At 42.6% G+C, this 22,230-nt stretch overlaps 1 protein-coding gene across 4 annotated transcripts in view; it reads left to right on the top strand.

Moving 5' to 3' along the window:
- Window positions 1–22,230, top strand: part of AFF1 (AF4/FMR2 family member 1) — a 203,663-nt gene that overhangs the window by 53,589 nt on the left and 127,844 nt on the right. The gene's annotated exons all lie outside the window — the stretch shown is intronic.

Below are 22,230 nucleotides of genomic sequence, written 5' to 3'. Positions count from 1 at the left end.
TAAAGAAAACATTGTTTTCTTTAATTTTTAAAAATTATTTTATTTATTTTAGAGAAAGAGCGAGCGGGCATGTGAGCCTGGCTGTGCGTAGGTAGGGCGGGGCAGAGAATCTGGAGCGGACTTCAGAGCCTGCTGTGAGGCTGATCCCAGGACTGGGGATCTTCATCTGAACTGAAATTAAGAGTCAAGTGCCCCTGTTTTTATGTTTAAAAAAAAAAAAAAAATTTAAGATTTTATTTATTTATTTGACAGAGATAGAGACCACAAATAGGCAGAGAGGCAGGCAGAGAGAGGAGGAAACAGGCTCCCCGTGAAGCAGAGAGCCCGATGCGGGGCCTGATCCCAGGACCCCGAGACCATGACCCGAGCCGAGGCAGAGGCTTCAACCCACTGAGCCACCCAAGCGCCCCTGTTTTTATGTTTTTAAAGAAAACATTTTAGATGGGATAATATTATTGTGGTTATGTTTTTAAAGAAATCATATTAAAGTCTATTTAAACCTGGGAAACCCTGGTGCTTGAGTTTCTTACCTATAAAATAAGGAAGAGATTAGATTAGTGGCCTTTCTTGTTTTTCCTCTGCTCCTTATGCAATAGCCACTCCCTCTTGTTTTTCTTCTTGGAGTCTTGAACTTGTCAGGAGGTAGTGTTGCACGTGGTGAAGCCTTTATTTAACAGTATACCTCTGTGGGCAGGAACTCCAGGGCACAGCCTGAATGGCCTGATGAGCCTAGTCCCTAGAAAACTCCTCTGATTTTTTTCCTGGCCCTTTGCCCTCTCCTGAGCAGGGTCTGACCACAACAGTTCCGAGCTTTGAGTGAGGGGTCCAGCAGGGGCTTGACAATAATCAGTTTATGGGCTGGGCTGAATTAGACCTGGCTGACAGTCAACCTTCTGTGTGGAAGACTTCATTCCTCAAGAGTTGATAACTCAGATCCAGGTGGAAACCAGAGGCAATAGCCGCTTGGAGTAGTAGCAGTTCAGCACGTCTTGAAGACTGTGGGGCTTGTAGAAGATAGCAGGCCCCCTTGGGTGGGAGCCGTCAGCACCCCTGCTTTGGTAATTAATATTCAGAGAGCCTTGGTCAGCTGTTGACAGGAAAGAGGTATGAAGAGAGAACACAAGGCCATGGGATAGGTACATCTGGACAGAGCTGTACAGCGGAGTTTGTGTGTAACACAACTTCTGGAAATCCCAGGTCCCCCTAGGGTGGTTTCAGACTGCCCACAAAGACGGTGCCATCCATGAGCGGCTCTGCGATCTGCCAGCAGTGAGTAAGCAGAGCACAAAGGAGGCACTTGCCAAAGGTGTTTGGGGCTGCATGCTATAGATGTCATCAAAGCTGATGGAAAAACTGGGCCTTAAATATTACGTGTGGGCTGCAAGGCTGTTCAAAATGGTGTGTTTCCCAGGAACTTGGTTCAACTCTGAGAATAAATGTATGAGCCTTAGGGAAATTCTTTGCATAGGAAATGGTTTTTTTGCTTGTTATTTTATCAGCTGTGATTCACTTAAGGTTGTTGGAAGTATATAACCTGCATGTATGGCTCCCTGCAACTGTGCATTTATTAAAGGAGAGAGAAGAGGGGTAGAGAGGAGAGAGAAATGCTGTTAGTTGAAATTGTTTCAGCCAAGTTCTTATTCTGAAAGCACTTTCTCTTCATAAAGTGATTGTCCTACACGACACCACCATCGATAACTGCCTTACTGTTATCCCTCAGACTTCATCAGGTTAGCTTACAACTTTAAAGACAGACTTTCTGCCAGGAGGGAGGCAGGCATCTCTTAACCACATCTTCATGGCAGGAAACTTGAGTGGTCAAAGCATCTGAAACATTAGGTTAAAAAAAAACCCACACTGGAGTTCCATGTTCACTATATGCGTGTGCACATATATGTATATATACATGTATATATGTATGCACACACATATGTATATGTGTACATATGTATATATAATTATCGTTATTATATTTATAATTATTTTATTTTATTATCATTAAACGATAATTTTATTATCATTAAAATAGAGTAGGTGCTCTTGTCCCAGATACCAAATTTCTTTTTTAAAAAATATTTATTTTTATTTTAAGTTGGCTCCACGTCCGATGTGGGGCTTGAATTCACAACTTTTGAGATTAAGAGTCACGTGCTTTATGGACTGAGCCAGCCAGGCACCCCTGGAATTTCTTTCAACCCCCAGACACACCTGGAGAATGCCAGACCAGACCAACTGTGATAATATATCCCTGTTTGCCTTTTGCAGAAGCCGTCTAGCCGAGGTCAAAAAGTAAGGTCACATTTGGGAGTGCTGGGATGAAACATAGCTGGATGCCAGGAATAGTATTTCCTAAAAGACTGAAAAAGCGATCGGCACAGTGGTAAAGAGCAAGGGTTCCCAGAGCCCGGGTCACAGCTCAGTCCCGCCACTTACCAGCTGTGTGACTGAGAAAATCACCCAATTCCATGGGTCTCACCATCATTCTCTGTAAAGCAGGGATGGTGAAACTGTACTTGGCTTAATGGGTGGTGGTGGGAATTAACTGAGTACGGACAAAGCACTGTGTACTCTGGGTGCTCAGCAAACACTCACAGTTCATATCACTAGCAAAATTATTCCAGCACCCTCCTTGCCACTGTGCCCAGACTTTGGTATTGAGGACTATTACTAAACATCTCAAGCACACACACACAGGGCATTTTGTATTTGGCAGAAAGTCATCTTTCTGTGAATTTCCAAGTGGAAGGAGCTTAGGGGCCCATTAAGTTGTTTATCCTTTTAAGGTAGGAGGCCAGCTGGCTTTGAGATGTTAAAGGGCACTAACTAGTCTGTGTGGAGAGTTCTCACCTTGACTGCTGGAACTGGATGAGTTCTTAGCCAGGAAGACGCCTCCTTTCTGAGACTATGGACAACACTTGTGAACTAAAACTGGTCTAAGTGTCTTAAAGGAATCCTTAAACATGATGTTTAAAACTAATTAACTCCGTGACTTAGAGATCCTTGATCATGAAGAGATATAATTGGTTGTTAATCAACTTTTTGTTCTTTACATTTGTTTTATTTTCAAGATATTTAGGACATAGAAAAATGCCCTTTCCCTGAGTTAGTAAGTACTTAGAAGACAAGGATTTTTAAAGCTCTCCTATTGGGTTGTGCAGGGTTTTGGACATAATAGATGCTTAATAAATGCTGCTTAGATTTCATTTTAATCTTCCTGTTTGGCTTGTGACCTACATGGGAGCTCAGAGCTCAGGACCTCAAATGAAACCCCTGATTCTTTGAAGAGGCTCTGCCTGCCAGTGGAATGCAAAACTCGTGCCTCAAGTTAGGTTTTGAATTGTTTGGATTCAAACATTGGCTAGGAAAAAAAAATACATTTAGGAAGAGCCTGGCTATCACAGGCAAACGTCAGTAGTAGACGTACCCTCTTTTTGTATGTGGGGAGATGAGATCTTTTTTTTTTCTTTTTTAAGATTTTATTTATTTATTTGTCAGAGAGAGAGAGCATAAGCAGGGGTAAAAACAGGCAGAGGGAGAGGGCGAAGCCGGCCCCGGGTTGATGTGGGACTCGATTTTAGGATGCTGGGATCATGACCCGAGCCCTCCAGATTCTGTATTTCTAAGCAGCCTCCACGTAGGGCTGCCACGCTGCTGCTCTGCCGTCCTCACGTGAGGTAGCAAGGCTAAAAAGCAGAGGTTTTCAAACTTGGCTTCACATTAAATTACCCGAGAAGATTTAAAAAATACTGGCACAGGCATCCCACCTCCAGTCTTTGGCCTGGGGTGTTGCACCGAGTGTCAGGAATGTTTCCGTATCCCCAGGTGGTTCTCCTTTAGAGTCAAGGCTGTGGACTAGGGCTCCGTCTGAAGGATCTGAATGGTTCCCATTACTTGCTCACATCTGTGAAGTACCTGTCTTCTACGTCACGTCCTCTGTGTGTGTGTTTTAAATTATTATTATTTTCTGTTATGTTTTTCTCCCTTCTCCTTTGGACCCCATGTTTTGAAAGAACCCCTCTACTAAAGAAACTCCATTTAAACATCTTTGCTGTCTTCCCATTTTTAAAGTAATCAAACCACACTAAGCTCGTCAGTCGGACTTCCTGGTGAGCACGAGCTCCCTGGTGTTACCACACGGAGTTGGCATACCCTCCAGGAAGGCCCGAAGCAGAGTCCTGCTCCTACTTTCCATGGGCAAACATGTGATTTTCTTTGGACTTTCTGAAATGTCGACAGTAGTTCAGTGATCTCCATTTGTGGCCCTGGGGCAGAGTCCAGCGATTACATAATGAAGAGGGTTTCTTAGGTTCTTTTGGTTGGGGGCAGAGCTCTTTCTTGAGCCTAGGTGTTGGAAGCAATCTCGAAGCTGCCAAGAGCAAGCTGCCAAGAGCGGGAGTTCCTCACAGTCCTCTGTTTCAGTCATTATCTATTAGCAGCAGCGTTATCTTTTGGCTGCCTCTCCTCTAACCCGCACACTTTCCCCTTGATCCTGTCCCACCTCGTGACTTGATATATAGGAGAGCTGGGAGCCTGTGGGAGAGCATGAAGGTTAAGATAGCAGAGGAGGCTCTGAGAAGACCTGCGTTGGTTGGGATTTGAAAAATGGTAGGGGTCTCCAGCTGGAGAGGGGAGAAAGAGCATTCCAAGGAAGAAAATACTCTTGTGCAAAGATGGCTGGCATGAGAGGCGTCTGGTGGAGGGTGTCTTTGGCGATCAGCTGAGAAGGAGTGGAGGGGGTTGGCCCAGGGGAAGGGCTGCTGAAGTTTGACCCAACGGGGATGGGCATTGGATGTACCTGCAAGAAGTATGGTCTTCATCCTGAAGGCCGCGGGCAATGCATATTTTATCTTCTCCTTTCCTTTTTTCCCCACAAGAGAGTAAGATCTGATGTGTATTTTAGGAATGATATATTCTGGCAGTAGTGTTGAAGGCTAAGTGGGGAGAGGTTGGCAAGAGAAAGAATTCTTAAGCTATTGAAAAAAAAAATCAGGATGTATGAGAAAGAACCTGAACTAAGTAAGAGAATGGTAGGGGTTCTAGAAGACCTTGTGATTATTTTTAATTTCCAAAAGGAATTAGAGGATAAAAGTGTCACCTGGGAATAGGTATATGATTGATGCTAAATAGAATTTGGTACATCAAGGATGCATTCTGTTAGCCCTAGAGCAGGGGTTTTTAAACTTTTCCTGTAAAACAGAATCACCTAGATGGCCCTGTCAAAATGCCAGTTGTTGGGCCGCACCCACATTTTCTGATTCTGTAGGTTTGGGTGGGGCCTGAAAATCTGCAAAAGAATGCAGGAAAGGCCCAACAGGAATCTCGAGGGAAAATAGAAGACAAAGAGCAGGTTGGTAGAACTTAAACCCAACGACATCAATAATTAAATGACTGAACATTTCAATTACAAGGCAAAGATCCAGCAGACCGGGCTTCACCCAACACAATACCCTTACAGTAGATACATTTTATTTTATTCTAGATGCATTTTAAATTTAAAAACATGCATAGGTATAAGGGAAGAAGAATAAGAAATAGCCTCAAACAATAAGCATAGGAAAGCTGGACACCTACATTAGGATCAAGAGGGCAGAAGTAGAACCAATGGATGACAGCTGCAGGGAAGCCAATTTTAGGTCTGTGGAACACCAAACTTTCTGGTCTCTGGTCTCGTCTAGGGCCAGCAGTGGGAGGGGCTGCCTTTTTAATTACAATAGATGTTCCTGCAGATTCGTAAACAGACTAGTCTAGGTAGAGAGAGAGCATTCTTGCATAGAGATGTGGATTAGATGACCTTGGTCTCCTTTCTGGAACTGAGATTGATTATAGTTTGTTTATTTCATTTTTAAAAGATTTTATTTATTTATTTGAGAGAGAGAGTATGTGCATGCTCATGAGTGAGGCACAAGCAGGGGGAGCAGTAGAGGGAGAGGGAGAAGCAGACTCCCCATTGAGCAGGAAGCCTGGTGTGGGGCTCCCATCTCAGAACCCTGAGATCGTGACCTTAGCCAAAGGCAGCTGCTTAGCTGACCAGGCACCCCTGATTATAGTTTATTTTTTATAGTAATTGTGATTTTTTGTTTTGTTTCAAAGCCTAGGAATGCAGCTATATGTTCATTTTATACTAATTAGAAAATATTTAGGTGCCCAGAATAAGACGAACCATTTGCTCCTTTCATCCAGAAATATCTATGGCAAGCAGTTTGGTACAGAGGCTCAGCCAGACTTTTAAATATGCATATTCAAGTAAATTTTGATGAAGTGGGTTCCTAACAAATGCACTGTATTGTGATTGCTTTTTTTTCCCTCCCCTCACCTTACACTATATTATATAATATCTTCCCATGTCATTAAATATTTTTATAAAACAGGAGGTGAAAGCATATTCAGCCCAGGGGAAGATAAAGCATTTAGAGACTAGTGTAAATTGAAAATAATAGAGGGGCACCTGGGTGGTGCATTCGGTTAACATGTCTGACTCTTGGTTTCTGCTGAGGTCATGAGCCCAGGGTCAGGGGATCGAGCTCTGTGTCTGGCTCCTCACTGAGCACAGTCTGCTTGAGATTCTCTCCCCTCTGCCCTTCCTGTGCGTGCTCTCTCTTTCACTCAATCTGAAAATAAATAAAAATCTTTAAATTGAAAATAATAGAGAAGTAGTTCAAGTGAAGAGATCCCCACCCCTGTATCCCTGCACCCCTGTATTTTTACTATCTCAAGAGACCTTCGTGATTTGGGTGGTGATTACATGTGGGGAAGGAATCAGGAAAAGGAGTAACTGATCTTTACTTTGGGTGATGGATACTGGTGGATAACCAAGGGACCAAGGGGGAGAGGAATGGGTTGATGGAATTGGGGTCTGATTAATTCTGGCCCTGTTGAGTTGCTGGGGTCACTGTCTGGCCTGTGGCTGTTTCTCAGGCTGACTTTGTCTCTTTACCTCATGTCGTCTTTTCCTCTTTTTTTTTTTTTTAAAAGGTAGCACTACTCCCCACACCACCTGTTGTGGTGCAACACTCACTGTTTTTGCTAGTCAGAAATGTAAGGAAGCAGGTGTTAAGATGTTCACTGCTGTTCATTACAGTTAAACACATTATAAAGATGATGACAGGGGCGCCTGGGTGGCTCAGTGGGTTAAAGTCTCTGCCTTCAGCTCAGGTCATGATCCCAGGATCCTTGGATCGAGCCCCGCATCCCGCTCTCTGCTTAGCGGGAAGCCTGCTTCCTCCCTCTCGCTGCCTGCCTCTCTGCCTACTTGTGATCTCTGTCTGTCAAATAAATAAATAAAATCTTTAAAAAAAATAAAGATAATGACATTTTTTTAGTTTTGTTACTCATGTCCCTCCTGATCTGCTGATTGGAAGCCCTTTTTAAATTGTGCCTTCTGCTTTTATTTACAAGAATGGAACCAACTTCAGCCTTCTTCTCTCAGTTCTTTCCCATCCCTTCTTTGGGGTGGGAGACATTGTGTCCTTTATAAAGAAAATGCTCTTTGAAGACTAAGCAGCAGCTCCGGCTGAATGATAGGTGTTTCTTGGCATCTCCAGGGTGACACACTTTTCACTAAGTGAATGATACATTTTGGACAGCCTTCCAAGTGTCTTTTCATCCCCAGGATCATGTTTCTGGGCAGCTGGAAACAATGAACTTGGAGTTGTGGAGAGAGGTTTGGGCTGAGTTAAACTTTTGGAGAGTCATTGACGATATTGTCCAAGACCACATACAGAGACTGAGAGTTAAGTGAAGTTTTCTAACGTCTTATAATGAATTCTGGATGTGTGAGCAGAAAGATTATAAAATGATTTCCCCCCAGATAGACTGGCATCCTAAAAGTCCACAGAGGAGAGCTTCAAGGAGGGTGGTCATTGACATCACCAAGGAAGCTTCATTTAGGAAGTTTGGCTGGGTTGGCAGGAGATTGGGTGATAGCTTTTTTCTTTCTTTCCTTTTTTTTTTTTTCTTAAAAGATTTATTTAGTGAGAGCTAGAGCAGAGGGATAGGGCAAAGGGAGAGAGAGGGAGAGAGGAAAAGTCGGGGAGAGAAGGAGACTCCCAAATGAGCAGGGATCCCCATGTGGGACCCAATGTGGGGCTCTGTTTCACAAGCCTGAGATCATGACCTCGAGATCATGACCTGGGCTGAAACCAAGAGTCAGATGCTTAGCCAACTGAGCCACCCAGGCGCCCCAGGTGATAGCTTTTAAGAAGAGGAGACTGATAGTGAGAGAAATGGCTGGTTCTAGAACGGGGGTAGAGAAAAATCGATGAGCCTGGAACATCTTGGAGGACCAGGAGTTAGGGAAGTATTCAAAAGACAAAAGTATGGAAGCAAATCAAAGGGACAAAGAGCTAACCTGAGAGCACCCCATGGCCAGGACTGGAACAATTTGATGAATAAAATAAATCATGCACTGAACTATAACCCAAAGGATAAAGTAGCCATGAACCCATACTGATATAAAGAAATGATTATATGAATTAATAAATGGAGAAGAAGCTAATCCTTCCCACAGAAGAATTCCAAATAGGATGTGTAGATTCCACCCACACTCTATAAGAGGTGGAGTGTAATTCCCTCCTTTCCTCCAAGGGAAAACATCAGATAAACCCAGATTGGTGGGGGAGGTGAGGGGGGCATTCCACAGCACACCTGGCCTGAACTCAAAACTGTGAAGGTCATGAAAAGCCAAGAAAAACAGAGATACTCTCACAGAACACAGTGTGCAATACTGTGGATTTGCTCTTGGAACAGATAGAGAACATTAATGGAAAAACTGAATTCAAAACAAAGTCTGGAGTTCCAAGTAATATACCAGTGTTGATTTCTTAGTTTTGGCCAATGAGAAATAGTGCTATAAGTGTGAAAATGGGGAAACTGACTGGGAATTCTGGAAATTGAACGGGAATTCTTTGCAACTTTTCCATAAATCTACGATTATTCTAAAGTTAAAAAAAAAAAAAATAGGGCGCCTGGGTGGCTCAGTCAGTTAGGCCTCTGCCTTTGGCTCAGGTCATGATGCCTGGGTCCTGGGATCAAGTCCCACACTAGGCTCCCTGATTCTCCTTCTGCCCTTCTCCCCTGCTCGTGATCTCTCTCTCTCTTTCTCTCTCAATAAATGAAGTCCAGAAAGAAATTTTTTAAAGGTTCTCTGTGTGTGTGTGTGTGTGTGTGAGCGTGAGCGTGCACACGTGCGTGCATTGGGATGGGGTTTTGGAAACTTGAGCTTGTTTGCAGGTTGAGAATAAGTCATTGGTGTGGAGGGGCAGGGGTCTTGGGGACGGTGAGGAGAGATGCTCTAACAATGCGCAAGTAGAAGGAGATGTGGAAAAGTGTAAACTAGAAGTAGAGAAAAAGACATTCATTCAGTGAAGAGTGAGCTGAAGTTGGGTGGTGATTCTCAACGTTTTGCTTGTGTAACCGCCCCCCTCACCAGAATGTTGAAAATTTCAAACCTATGAGAGAAAATCTTCCACCTCATTTTGTAATTCTTTATAGCTAGCTAGAGAAGGGATGGGCCTTGCTACAGGTTTGTTACCTGGATGTGTTTAATGAGGAACCATCCATGAATATTCCTTGATTGGAGCTCAGGAATTCTCCTACATAGATCAGTTCCTGGCCTCAGAGGTGTTTACACCCTGGAGCAGTGTACCCTTCTTGATTTGGGATGAGTGAGAGGCCTGCTTTTCTTGGTCAGGCAGGGAAAGGCAAGTGGGAAATGAAGGGAAAGCCTGAAGAGGGCATTTGGAAGTTAAGGACCTTGGAAAGAGGTTTACCTAAAACCTTTGCCCTCATACCTCTTGCGAATTTCCTTTGGTCACCAGTTTGAAGACCACAGTAGAGAACCTGAGAAATGGGGAATAAAGCTTTGGGATAGTGCCTGGGGAAGAAGAGGGTCAAGACAGGTGAGGAGAGGACTGCTTTGTGTTGAGGTCATAACTTAAGAGGGAGCCAGTTAATTTCCAGTGATGCTTATGATACAGTTTTCCCTGCTAGTTCTGCCCTCCTCAGACTGCTCAGCCTTTTTTTCCCTCCTTTGTCTCTTCTCCCTTTTTCTGCTTTATGTGAGATCATCCAGTGGGAACCTTGAGCAGTCTTTTGGTGAAGTGAATTTTGCAGTGCCCTCATTAAACAACATTCCACTGAAATGAAGTAATAATCCTTAGGAGATTTGACTTATGTAACTTTTAGACCCAAAATGCTATGAAAGAGTAGAGTCATTGAATGTTGTGGACCAAATGTGTATAGTACATTGAATGAGGCATTTTACATTTTGGATTAAGGCAACCTATGTAACCTCTCTCCGTCCCCCACCCCACCCCCCACCCTGCCCTTTAATTTCAGCTAAGGTATGTTACAAAGATTTTGCCTTCTAAATTAAAAAAAAAAAAAAAAGGTAATACATATATAATGCATATATATGCACACACACACACATATCTTAAACATATGCCTTTGTATTTTGCCAAATGATGGAACACGAAAGACGATTCTGTTTTAGCTCACAATATTTAGACATATTTGTGATTGTACTTAAAATGTGTTACATATGCCATATATTGTTGCCACTGCATGTGTTCAGGTGTCATTTATAAAAAATGACTGTTAACTTACGAAGCTAATAGAAAGATACTCTTGTGATTCGAGAACATAGCTTGGATTGTAAAATAGTCTGTCGCACTCACCTTATAAATTCTATACTATTTATTACATTGTGTACCTTTTGGTTTTAGCATACTTGGTCACTCTAGGATTAATTCAGAAAATGTAGACTGATTAGCATATTCTCACTAGAGTACAGAGAAACTGATTTTGTTGTGTAGATGATGTTTTGGAGTCTTTTGTAACGTCTTTCTATTTTCATTAGCAATTCTTCACTGCACTGGGCAGTTAATAAGATAGCTCCAGTGAAGATTGACAGGTGATCTTACCTCTTACTCCTAAACTGAGTTGGGTCTGTGAGCTGGTCCAGTTTGAGGGTGCTTTGGGGCCCAGCTGTTCTCCACCTGACGTCTACAGGACCTCAAGGGGCTCCCTCAGTGGGTGCCAGGGAGATCATGAACACATCAGAGTATAACAAATGTATGCGTGGGGCTTTCTCCTCAAATTTCATCGGAAAACCAAAGAATTTTGTGCCCCTCCGCCCCACCAAAGGTTAAAAATGTTGTCTTTGTTCAGTTTCATTACAGAACAAGTCTGTGGTGGGGACACCGTTGTGGTTTCCGAACACGTGGAAGTGGTAACACCCATGTTCGTATTGCTGTACTTCAGCCACAGACAGTGTCTGACTCCAGAAAATTTCTCTTGCACTCTCCTCTAGTATTTTTAGATCTATTACAAGTCAAATATAATCCCGCTTCAGTTTTAAATTACCCTCTCTAATTTACAAACAGTTTTGACAGCCTGGGTAATCTCAGGTGTAATCATGATCTGGTGATTCCCTTTTTCTTTTTGGGCAACTGTTCACTGTATTCTTTCATTTCTTTCTATTTAAATAGTTCCAGAACAATTAACACAGTTCACAGAGGAAACATGTAATTTTGTTGTTACATTTCCAGCCTGTGGTGAGCGGAGACTGTGAGTAAATTCTCTTATGAAATACTGTTTCATCTTACTTAGATTTCTGATACAATTTGTTGAAAGCACAGATGATCCTAGTTTGTATTGAGAAGAGTAAGAGAAACATGGGAGGAAATGGCAAGCAGAAAATTCTTAGGGGTAGACTTTCCCCATGAATTTATACTTTGTTTCCTGAAGGTTTATCACTCTACTATGAATTTATGCATGCAGTGGTGTATTATTTTTTGATAGAGGTCTCTGACAATGAAGATGAATGCTGTCCAACTGCTGCTATAAAATGATTCAGGCATTATAAACAGATAGTGAATCAAAAAGCTCTTAACATTATTTTCTAAATAGGCATGATCTAGGTTAAGTGGTTCTCACTTAGAAGCAGACAAGTATTACCCAGAGAACATGCTGAAATGCATATCCCTGGGACCTCAGCCCATGAGGACTTTGATTCAGTAGTTCTAGACTCCACTTTTTTAAAACACAAGCCTCAGGTGATCTGACCATATTTTTTCAAAGCTGATGGAGGTGCTAAGAGGTTACATGGGACTAATTATAAGAATATTACCTGCAATGCCGAAGAAGCCATGATGAGTGTGGAGAGGTGAGGTTGACATGAAAATATCAGCAAATGACATGGAAAAGTTTGTGCCCCACAATTATATTCAGAACCCCGAGGAGTTTTACATATTTGGGTTTTACCTATTGATGCTTACTGGATTAGAAATTAGAACTGAGGGCTGCCTGGGTAGCTCAGTTAGACATCTGCCTTCAGCTCAGGTCATGATCCCAGGGTCCTCGGATCGAGTCCTGCATTGAGCTCCATGCCCAGTGGGGAACCTGCTTCTCTTTTTGTCTGCTGCTCCCCCTGCTTGTGCTCTTTTTCTCTCTCTCTGACAAATAAAATATTTTATTAAAAAAATTGATACTGAGATATTAAAACATTAAATATTTAAAATAATAATAAACCCATTGTTAATTTAAATACTTTCTTATTGGAAAAAACGACTTCCAAAATAAAATAAACTGATAAAAGCTATGGCATTATTTTACATATGCAAATCTCTTTATTCTCTCTCTCTTTTTTTTTTTTAGATTTTATTTATTTATTTGACAGAGAGAGATCACAAGTAGACAGAGAGGCAGGCAGAGAGAGAGAGAGAAGCAGGCTTGCTGCTGAGCAGAGAGCCCGATGCGGAACTCGATCCCAGGACCCTGAGATCATGACCTGAGCCGAAGGCAGCGGCTTAACCCGCTGAGCCACCTAGACACCCCTATTCTTTTTTTTTTTTAGAGTTTATTTATTTGACAGACAGAGATCACAAGTAGGCAGAGAGGCAGGCAGAGAGAGAGGAGGAAGCAGGCTCCCCGCCGAGCAGAGAGCCCGACGTGGGGCTCGATCCCAGGACCCCGGGACTACGACTGGAGCCGAAGGCAGAGGCTTTAACCCACTGAGCCACCCAGGCGCCCCAACAAATCTCTTTATTCTTAACACAGTAGAAGATTAATACAGTAGAAGGCAGCTGGATTCTCATATATGTTTCTTTATTCAATCTGTTCTAGTGTTGTTTTGTTGAAATCTATGAAGAAGATCCAGCCTCACACAGAAAAGGGCGGCAGTATTTTAATGTCTCCTTTGATATTATACCAAAACTATACAAGTCATATTTTCTTAAAGCTTAGTCACAATATGGAATCTGATATCCTGTCACTGAGGGGTTTTGTTTAATATTTTACTTTGATATGTTAAAATCCATTGTTCTGTCATACACTTTCAGTGACTGTTCTACCCATGCATGAGTTTGTATCAGTTAGAAGATGCTGGTCACGAAGTTAGGCAGATCTTCTAAAATCACATTTATTTCCCTCATCTTGTTATGGGAGCTCAAGGGTGCACGAACACATCGGGGGCAAACAGACCAGGTTCTGCCACTTGCCACTAAAACTATCTAAAGGCCCAGAGACTAATGGTGGTGCAACAAGAAAGGAATTTCAGTGAGGTCAACACTGGGAAGGCAGAGACTAATGTCCTAAAAATGTCTCCAAGGTGCTTAGTATACTCCTAAGTTTAAATGGGGAAGACGCGGAACAAAGATCAGTAGGTACTTGGAGCAGCAGCAAAGGTCAGGTTGACTGGTGTCTTGGGGTAGATCATGTGGGGTCTTGCTGGCAGCAGGGGAATAGTTTTATTGCTTGAGGGGGTAGTTTTGGTTCCCATCATGGGATGTTTTGCCTGCTGGGTTTTTGCCTGAGTTAACAGGTAAGTTGGAGGGAAAAACAAAGCCATTAAGCAGAAAAGGTTGAAGGCAAAATGGAGTCAATCATGGCAAAGACTGGGTCCTTCTTCAAATCCTTACTGTCACCTCATCATTCCATTTCAACGGAAGGAGGATAGACAACGGTCACTTCTGCTGTAACTACTTCCCGCGGACCTGAGTTAATGTAGGAATTTTGGAATGGAAGATTTTGACAGGTTAGGAGAATTTGGTTTCTTGTGTCCATGCTGAGGAGGACAGCAAGGGCATCCCTGAGCCGGTATAAGCATGGGCTTCTGTGTGACAAATACAGAGTCAAACAACAACCAAAGAGATGAACAAGAAATACAGCAGTGCTTAGCAGGGCATATTGCCATTCAAAAGGAATCAAATTTAGTCAGCTGCTGAAAGGATCTAGAAGTAGGGCATCTGTAGCAGTTATGTGTTTGTTTAAATCTTTCACGGCTTCAGTTACATTTTTTTGAGTAATTTGGAATAGAGACCTAAGATTCTGTTTTAATGAGAGCACAGGTTCCTTCTTGGGCTGCAGTCAAAATGTCAAGGACCGTCCAGTTTTGAAGGGCTTCCTTTTGAATTGCTGTGGTTTCATCATTTAGGAGAGTGACTGCATGCTGGGTTTGCATAAAGGTGGCTGTTGTATGCTTGGCTAAAGCCCCCCACATTGATAGAGGCAGCTTCTGGGACAAATATAGCTAAGGGATAAAACCGTCAAGAAGCCCTCTTTGGGGGGCGCCTGGGTGGCTCAGTGGATTAAGCCGCTGCCTTCGGCTCAGGTCATGATCTCAGGGTCCTGGGATCGAGCCCCGCATTGGGCTCTCTGCTCCGCAGGGAGCCTGCTTCCTCCTCTCTCTCTGCCTGCCTCTCTGCCTACTTGTGATCTCTCTCTCTGTCAACTAAATAAATAAAATCTTAAAAAAAAAAAAAAAGCCTATGGCTTTAAAAAAAAAAAAAAAAGAAGCCCTTTTTGGGGGCACCTGACTGGCTCAGTGGGTTAAGCCTCTGCCTTTAGCTTGGGTCATGATCTCAGGGTCCTGGGATCAAGCCCCGCATCGGGCTCTCTGCTCAGCGGGGAGCCTGTTTTCCCCCTCTCTGCCTACTTGTGATCTCTGACTGTCAAATAAATAAATAAAATCTTTAAAAAAAAAAAAACTCTTTGCCTGCAGTTGAGCTTTAACAATACCCCAATTATGAGAAATTGCTGGAATTTAACTTGACTTTAATCAGTGGGAGATAGCTCATCCCCAAGTACATCAACTAGTCCAATCATAAGGAAGGGAAAGCCATCCAGTATTTCCACAAGTCCATAGCTAACCCCATAGAGTGGGGTACACTCTGTGGTTTTTAAGGAGCGATTTTTGCCATCCCAGCCACATAGAATCCATCAAGGTGATAGTTGAGTTACACAGTTGTCAGGAATTGACTGAGATGATCCCCGAATACTATCTGGCTTTTCATTGCATAGGGGAGCAGCTTTACTCCATTGGATTTAGTCAGCAGTTAGCTACTCAGTTCTGCCGTGTTCTTCATTTCCCACACGTGGGGTGGGGTGTGGGTGGGGGTGGCGTTTTATCTGTTCCTTTCCTAAGGGAAACACATAGTGATGAGCTGCACCTTCCCACCAGGGGAGCAAAGTATACCCAAAGAAATATTCACCTCCATCTTGTGTTTCCTCAGGGAGGTCCTATGTGACGTTGGTGAATAATTTGAGAGAGTTAGTCCAGTGGGCCACCTCAGACTTAATGTGGACTGAGAAGGGAGTTTAAGAACTCCTAACGAGCAAGTGCCTCCCCTTGTCCAACTGCTCAGTTATATGCCCATGGGCCCTTTTATGATCCTCACGGAGTGACAGACATGAAGATTGTCTATACGTGAGTTATTTTGGCAATTTCTCTGAAGTTTGCCTCAATCTGTGTAGGTTAGGTGAACAATCAACCTTTAAAACAACAAAACAATCTTCAAAGACAATCAAAACTAGAATCTAACATCCACAAAAGTGTGTTATTGAGACATCATTTTTCTTTCTAAAATCACCCTCATTTCCAACAAAGATAGCCATAGTAAGACCAGTTTGTAAAACAAGTCCAGTTTTTAACACATTTGGCCTAATTATTTACATAAGCACAGCAAGAATAGTAATTGGCCGTATAAGTTCTTTTACATCTGCTTTGCTGGAACTTTTTTTTTTTTTTTAACCTGACAGCAGGGTGAGCAGCAGAGGAAGAGGTAGAAGCAGGCTCCCCGCTGGGCAGGGAGCCTGATGTGGGGCTCCATCCCAGGACCCTGTGGTCATGACTTGAGCTGAAGGCAGAGGCTTAACTGGTCAAGCCACCCAGAGGCCCCTTGCTGGAATTTTTTATAAGGAATTTCAGATTGAACTTTTAATAGCCTCTCAAGGTGAAAAGTCAAGTCAAATACTTGCCATCAGATCCTGCTGCGATACCTGTAGATTTGGGTGAATTCCTCTCTTCTTGAGGTCCCCTAAGCATCCTAAGTCCTGCATCTGCCAGGAAGTGACATTCTTGACTCACTTGGTAAGGCTGCTGGGAACTCTGTAAGCAGAGTATCCGGGCACATCTTCAAGGGGGTCTGTTGGCTGCATAAAGTCAATTTCAGTTCCTTAAAAGTATGTGGTCATATCTGAGTCTATGTATATCTCTGTCAAATATGACATTTCACACAAAGCCTTGGTAATATAACCAGTGTTTCCAGTGGTGTTCCGTTATAAAGAGAACAGATTCTAATTAAACGTATGTCACCAATTAACAATTGTCACGAAAGAGAATACTTACTGAGAGTTCCTGAATTCTAGAGGGTTCAGATTGGGAGAAAAGATTAATGTTTCCATTCGTTCATAAAGGACTATTTTATCATATTTCTGTAAGTCATAGATATTTTAAGAGAAAAAAATGTCCTTAAATCTGGAAGAGCAAACAAACATGAGAGAACAAACAGTGTTTCAAAGGAGAGTCATAAAAGCTATAATCATCTTCCTCAATTCATTCACTTCCTTGTTACTAAATCTTGTTCTGTTTGCAACTTTTCCATTAGTTCTGGAAATTCTTATCCAATTTAGTTTTGTGATTTAAGGATATCAGAAACCCGTATTTGTCAAAAGCCCTTTTCATGAGTTTCCTTGAAGATGAAACATGCTTTGCAAGAACATCAGAACAATAATTGTAAATGACAAAAGACTCAGAGATGGGCTAGTTGAAGATCTGATGAGTTCATTATAATGCAGTTGATAAGGAGATCCAGTTCTTTCTGTGACGTATGGCATTTCAATAAGTAGAATGTCAAGTGATGGCCTCATACCAGGACATATTAAAACTTTAAGAATTTTATATAATTTCTAGGGCAGAGGGGTGCCTGGGTGGCTCACTCAGTTTAGCATCTGCCTTCAGCTCAGGTCATGATCTCAGGGTCCTGGGATTGAGTCCTGTATTGGGCTCCCTGCTCAGAGGGGAGCCTGCTTCTCCTTCTCCCTTTGCCCCCCCCCATACGCTCTCTTTCTCTCACTCTCTCACTCAAATAAATAAAATAAAAAAATTCTAGGACGTTTATAGCATTTGCCCATGCAGTATAACCTAAGAAGGTTTATCATCATGTGTTTGACAGTGCTTCCTGTGTAATTTAACATACTAAATAAACAAGCCTGATTAGTCAAAAAGACTTCATTTAGAATTTGAATTTTAGGGAGGTATTGTTGAAAACCTCAGGTCTTATTATTTTTTTAATTAATCATTTTTTTTAAAACCTCAGGTTTCAAAGAAACATGCCTAGATAGAATTACAAATCAATATAAAATGTAACATTTAATTATTTATTTAACCCAAGCAGCAATAAGAGATTCTATAGGTTACATAGTCGTTAGCAAAAATTTAGCATCTTTAATAATGAGAAGTTTTAAAGATTTTATTTTTTATTTTATTTTTTTTATTTATGACAGAGAGAGATCACAAGTAGGCAGAGAGGCAGGCAGAGAGAGTGAGAGGGACTCGATCCCAGGACCCTGAGATCATGACCTGAGCCGAAGGCAGCGGCTTAAACCACTGAGCCACCCAGGCGCCCAATAATGAGAAGTTTTAATCCTCTTAATCAAAGACCTGATAAAGACAAAACATGGAAACTGGTTATTTGGGCAGATTTAAAAAAAAAAAAAACAACTTTGTTTACAATTTCTTATCAAGAGTAGACCAATAATCTAAGAAAACTTTGTCATTTTTACAGAAAGAAAAAACCCCAAAATTCCGATCTTATACCAGTGTCCTTTTAAAATTCATTCATTCCAGTCCTAGTCACTCCTGAACATGCACAAAACTGTTTTCCAAAGATTCCCCTTCACAAACCTTCCACAAGGGTTTGTTTTTTGTTTTTGTTTTTTACATTCAGATTTTATCCTAAGTTTTCTCTCTCTAACCAGTCTCATTTTGGGACAAAACTACTTTCTTTTCCCTCAACAAAACTGTACTCCCATTCGCCTAACCTTTCTTATCAGAAGCACATCTTACTTTCCCTACATAGAGAGTTGCTCTCCTTATCACGTCTAGCAGTCTTAATTGCATCCAGTGAAAACTTTAATAACCGACTGTGAACTGTTACAACCAGAATTCTTTAGGTTGACAAATTTATGAATATATTTCATAATTTTTAGGAATATGGTTTTTCATAGTATAACTTTCAATGAAGCATGAAATATGTTTACTAGTAGGGCACCTGGGTGGCTCAGTGGGTGAAAGCCTCTGCCTTTGGCTCAGGTCATGATCTCAGGGTCCTGGGATCAAGCCCGCATCGGGCTCTCTGCTCAGCAGGGAGCCTGCTTCTCTCTCTCTCACTCTCTCTGCCTGCCTCTCTGCCTACTTGTGATCTCTGTCTGTCAAATAAATAAATAAAATCTTTAAAAAAAAAAAAAAAAGAAATATGTTTACTAGTAGACCCAACTATCTTTAGTTTCTTTGTAATAAGAGGCCAAAAGCAGATAAACCTGTGTTTAGTAAGTAGTGTTTCCGTATTTTATCTTACTTGGAAAAGACTTACATATACAGTGAATTCAAACCAATTTGTTATTTAACTAGTGAAATTTCAAAGTATTAGTTTACCAAAGATTTTGAAAGCTGTTTAAAACTTTACTCTTAGGGGTGTCTGGTGGCTCAGTTGATTTCAGTGTCTGACTCTTGATTTCGGCTCAGTTCATGATCTCAAGCCCCTGTCTGCTTCTGGGCTCCGTGGGGAGTCTGCTTGGGATTCTCTTGGTTTCCCTCTGCAACCCTCCCTCCCCCCCTTGAGTGTGTTCCTGCTCTTTCTCAAATAAATCTTAAAAAGAAAAAAAAAAAAGTTTACCTATAAACCTTTTTAAAAATTGACTTGCTTTTAACAATTACCCATGAAAACTTCATGAGAGAGACTAAATTAGCCATCATTTGGGTCATCTTTTTGCCGACCAATTGCAACAGAGATAACATGAACTTACTTGACCTTTAGTAAACCTTGGTAGAATGAGTTTTGTATTTAAATATGATAACTCCAAAGGCATGTCTTTTTTAATTAACAACTTTGGATTTGCTTTAATACCAGGTATGCTGCACCTGTGTCCCCTCAAAAGTCCCTCAGTTTGTTCCCCACTGTCAGTTTTACCTGGGGCTCCTGGGGGGAAATCTGAAGTAGGTGGGTTGAGTCTAGGGGAGCTCCTGGACTCCTTCATGCTGATTTGGGAGGTACTTTAGTTCGCACCTCGTATAAAGGGGGCCCAGCAGTTTGGGGTGCTTTTTGCTCCTTGATGGTGAAGGTAGGGGGAGCAGGAGCTCATGGCACCGGAAGCACCAAGGATAATGAAGGAGCCAGCTGTGCCAGCCAAACCGGTGGTGGCAGAGGTGGCAGGGGTGCCCCCAGCAAGGGTGGAGGTAGACTTAAAGTTTGGACTGACATTCCTTTATCTCCATCTCCTGTCTTCCCTCCTGCAAAACAGGCCCTTTCTCTGGTTGCTTTTTAGCCCGCCGCCGCATTTATTCAAAGTATGTCCTAATGGACTTTCTTTGGAAAAAGAAGTATCTCCCATCTTGCTAGGCAAAAGCTCAGAAAGAACACAGTAGAAACAATAAATGAAGCTAAGAGTACCTTTGTTAGCTTTCATTCTTCCTCAAAAGTTGGGGCTTCACTAACTGAACCAAACAGCTTCTCCACAAGCTAGAGCCAAATCAAAACGCCCTGTTTGGTGGTAACTGAATGGGAGGAAGAACTCTGAGAGAGTCATTCAGGAGCATCTTTCTCTGAGCTTAACATACATAGGCCAGGCGGTGTTACAGTAAAATACCATCTTCTTTTTAGTCATAGGGTCATAGCTAAAAATAGACTAGTCAGCCAATATTCTCCTTAGGGGGCTGTGAGGGGACACGGAAATAGTACTTCCCGTTCTTATACACGCTTCAAGAGAGCTTACGAACACATATCCTGACTTCTCTGCTTGCCACTTGTCCCTTCTCTCCTTCTGACGGTACCTCTAATGACGAATTCTGTAAATTCCTTGTTGCAAATCGTAGGAATAAACCACGCAAGCCCAAAATGGTTTCAAGGAGTTCAGACAACAGGGAACTAGAGAAGGACGGGGCCCAGCGTGCATTTACTAGGAACCAAATCTTTTAGGCCCGCTTACTCCTCAGTTTATTTCTCTGCTTCACCAGATGTGGCAAAGGCAGTTTGTGCCTATCTGGGGCTAGGGGAAGGAGTGTCCCCAAAACAAGTTTTGGCAGCTCTAAGGGACTGTTCTCTTCACTCTCCAGCTGCCTGAGGTCGACTAGTCACTAGTTGTTGTCTCCGACCTGCCGTAGTCCCTGATTTGGGAAATGAACAGGCGAGCTCTGGCGCCCTGCAACCAGCTGCTCCGAGATCCAGGAATCCTAAGAGGACTGGACAAAATGGAAGCACAGGTCCTGGCCCGACTCAGCAGAAAATTTGTTACTGGAGCCCAAGGGTGCAGGAACACCTGGCCAGGGGTGTGTGTGGGAGGCGGCGACAAACAAACCAGGTTCTGCCATTCACTGCTAACAAAATCTAAAGGAAGGCTGAGAGACCAGGGGTGGTGAAACAAGAAAGGAATTTATTTCAGTGAAGCCAGTGCCAGGAATACCATGGGCTAATGGCCTAAGAACTGTCTCCAAGGTGGTGAGAATATGTCTAAGTTTATATAGGGAAAACACAGAACAAAGATTGGTGGGTGCTCTGCAGCAGAGCAGCAAAAGGTCAGGTTGATTATTGTCTTGGGGTCAGTCACGCAGGGTCTTGCTGGTGTGAGGGCAGCCCTTATTGCTAGAGGGGGTAGTTTCGGTTCCCATCACTGGATGTTTTGCCCACTGGGTCCCTTGCGTGAGTTAACAGGTAAAGCTGAAGGGGGAAAAAAACAAGAAGAAGAACAGATTGAAGGCAAAGTGGAGTCAGGACTATGTCCTCCTCCGATCTCATTGGAAAAGTCTTTTAATTATTGAGACACTATCAAGCTCACAGTGGCAGATGTAAAGTTTTCCGAAATGCTTGAAAGCTCCAATTTTATCACTGGCAATAAATACTGTCAGTTGTTTTCCTTGAGGAAACAGACTCACTTTGTTCATTTTTGAGAAAATGACTGCTGAAAACCCAAGTCGGAAAAACCACAGTTCATCAGTTGTTCTTGCGCTTAAAAATGGTAGTCCCTGACAAAACAGCTGGTTTAGCTCGCAACTCAGTTACACAAGTGCTTTCCTTTCCTTCACTCTGCAGGAGCAGAGCTGTTTGTGTCTACTTCTCATTTTCTCACAGAGAACATCAAAAAGACCTCTACTCGAGGCCTTGTTGAGATTTAACGAAAGTCGTCATTCCTGCTGCTTGCTTTATTAAGGACATTGGAAAGGCTCCTTGTTTTAACTGCTAGTGTGTGGTGGTGAAGAATGCCCTGATACTAGGGCCGTTTGCAGCCACTGCCTTGATTGGTGCTAACACGCCAGCAGTTACCTCACAATTGCTTTTGCACCATTAGTGCAAATGTCAGCACAGTGAAAAAGACAGGCCATGTCTTTGTGTTACTCTAAAAATAGTTCTGACCTCTGAGTGGTTCTTGGGGACTCCCCGAAGTCCACTGATCACACTTCGAGAACCACCCATAAAGATGCACTGGGCCTTCTCTCCGAGCATTGTATGTTTTCTCGCCAGAGGTCAACATGCCGGTATTCCATGGCTTGTTAGTAATACAGTCCGGAGTACCTCTTTGTGAGGTGGGCAACACTGGGGCGGCTCCAGGGAGAACTGAGGAGTCTCCGGGGCAGGCATTCATTTAAGTTTCCAGTTCTACAGTGTGCTGCTAGAGCCGGCGAGATAGGGTAGCACAGCCGCCCTCCGTCTCCGCCCACCTAAGGTTTGCCCTGCTTAT

Source organism: Meles meles, chromosome 2 (assembly GCF_922984935.1).
Source record: "Meles meles chromosome 2, mMelMel3.1 paternal haplotype, whole genome shotgun sequence".
NCBI classification, from domain to species: domain Eukaryota; kingdom Metazoa; phylum Chordata; class Mammalia; order Carnivora; family Mustelidae; genus Meles; species Meles meles.
The sequence above is the reverse complement of the archived record's forward strand: the minus strand, read 5'-3'. Positions and strand labels throughout refer to the sequence as shown.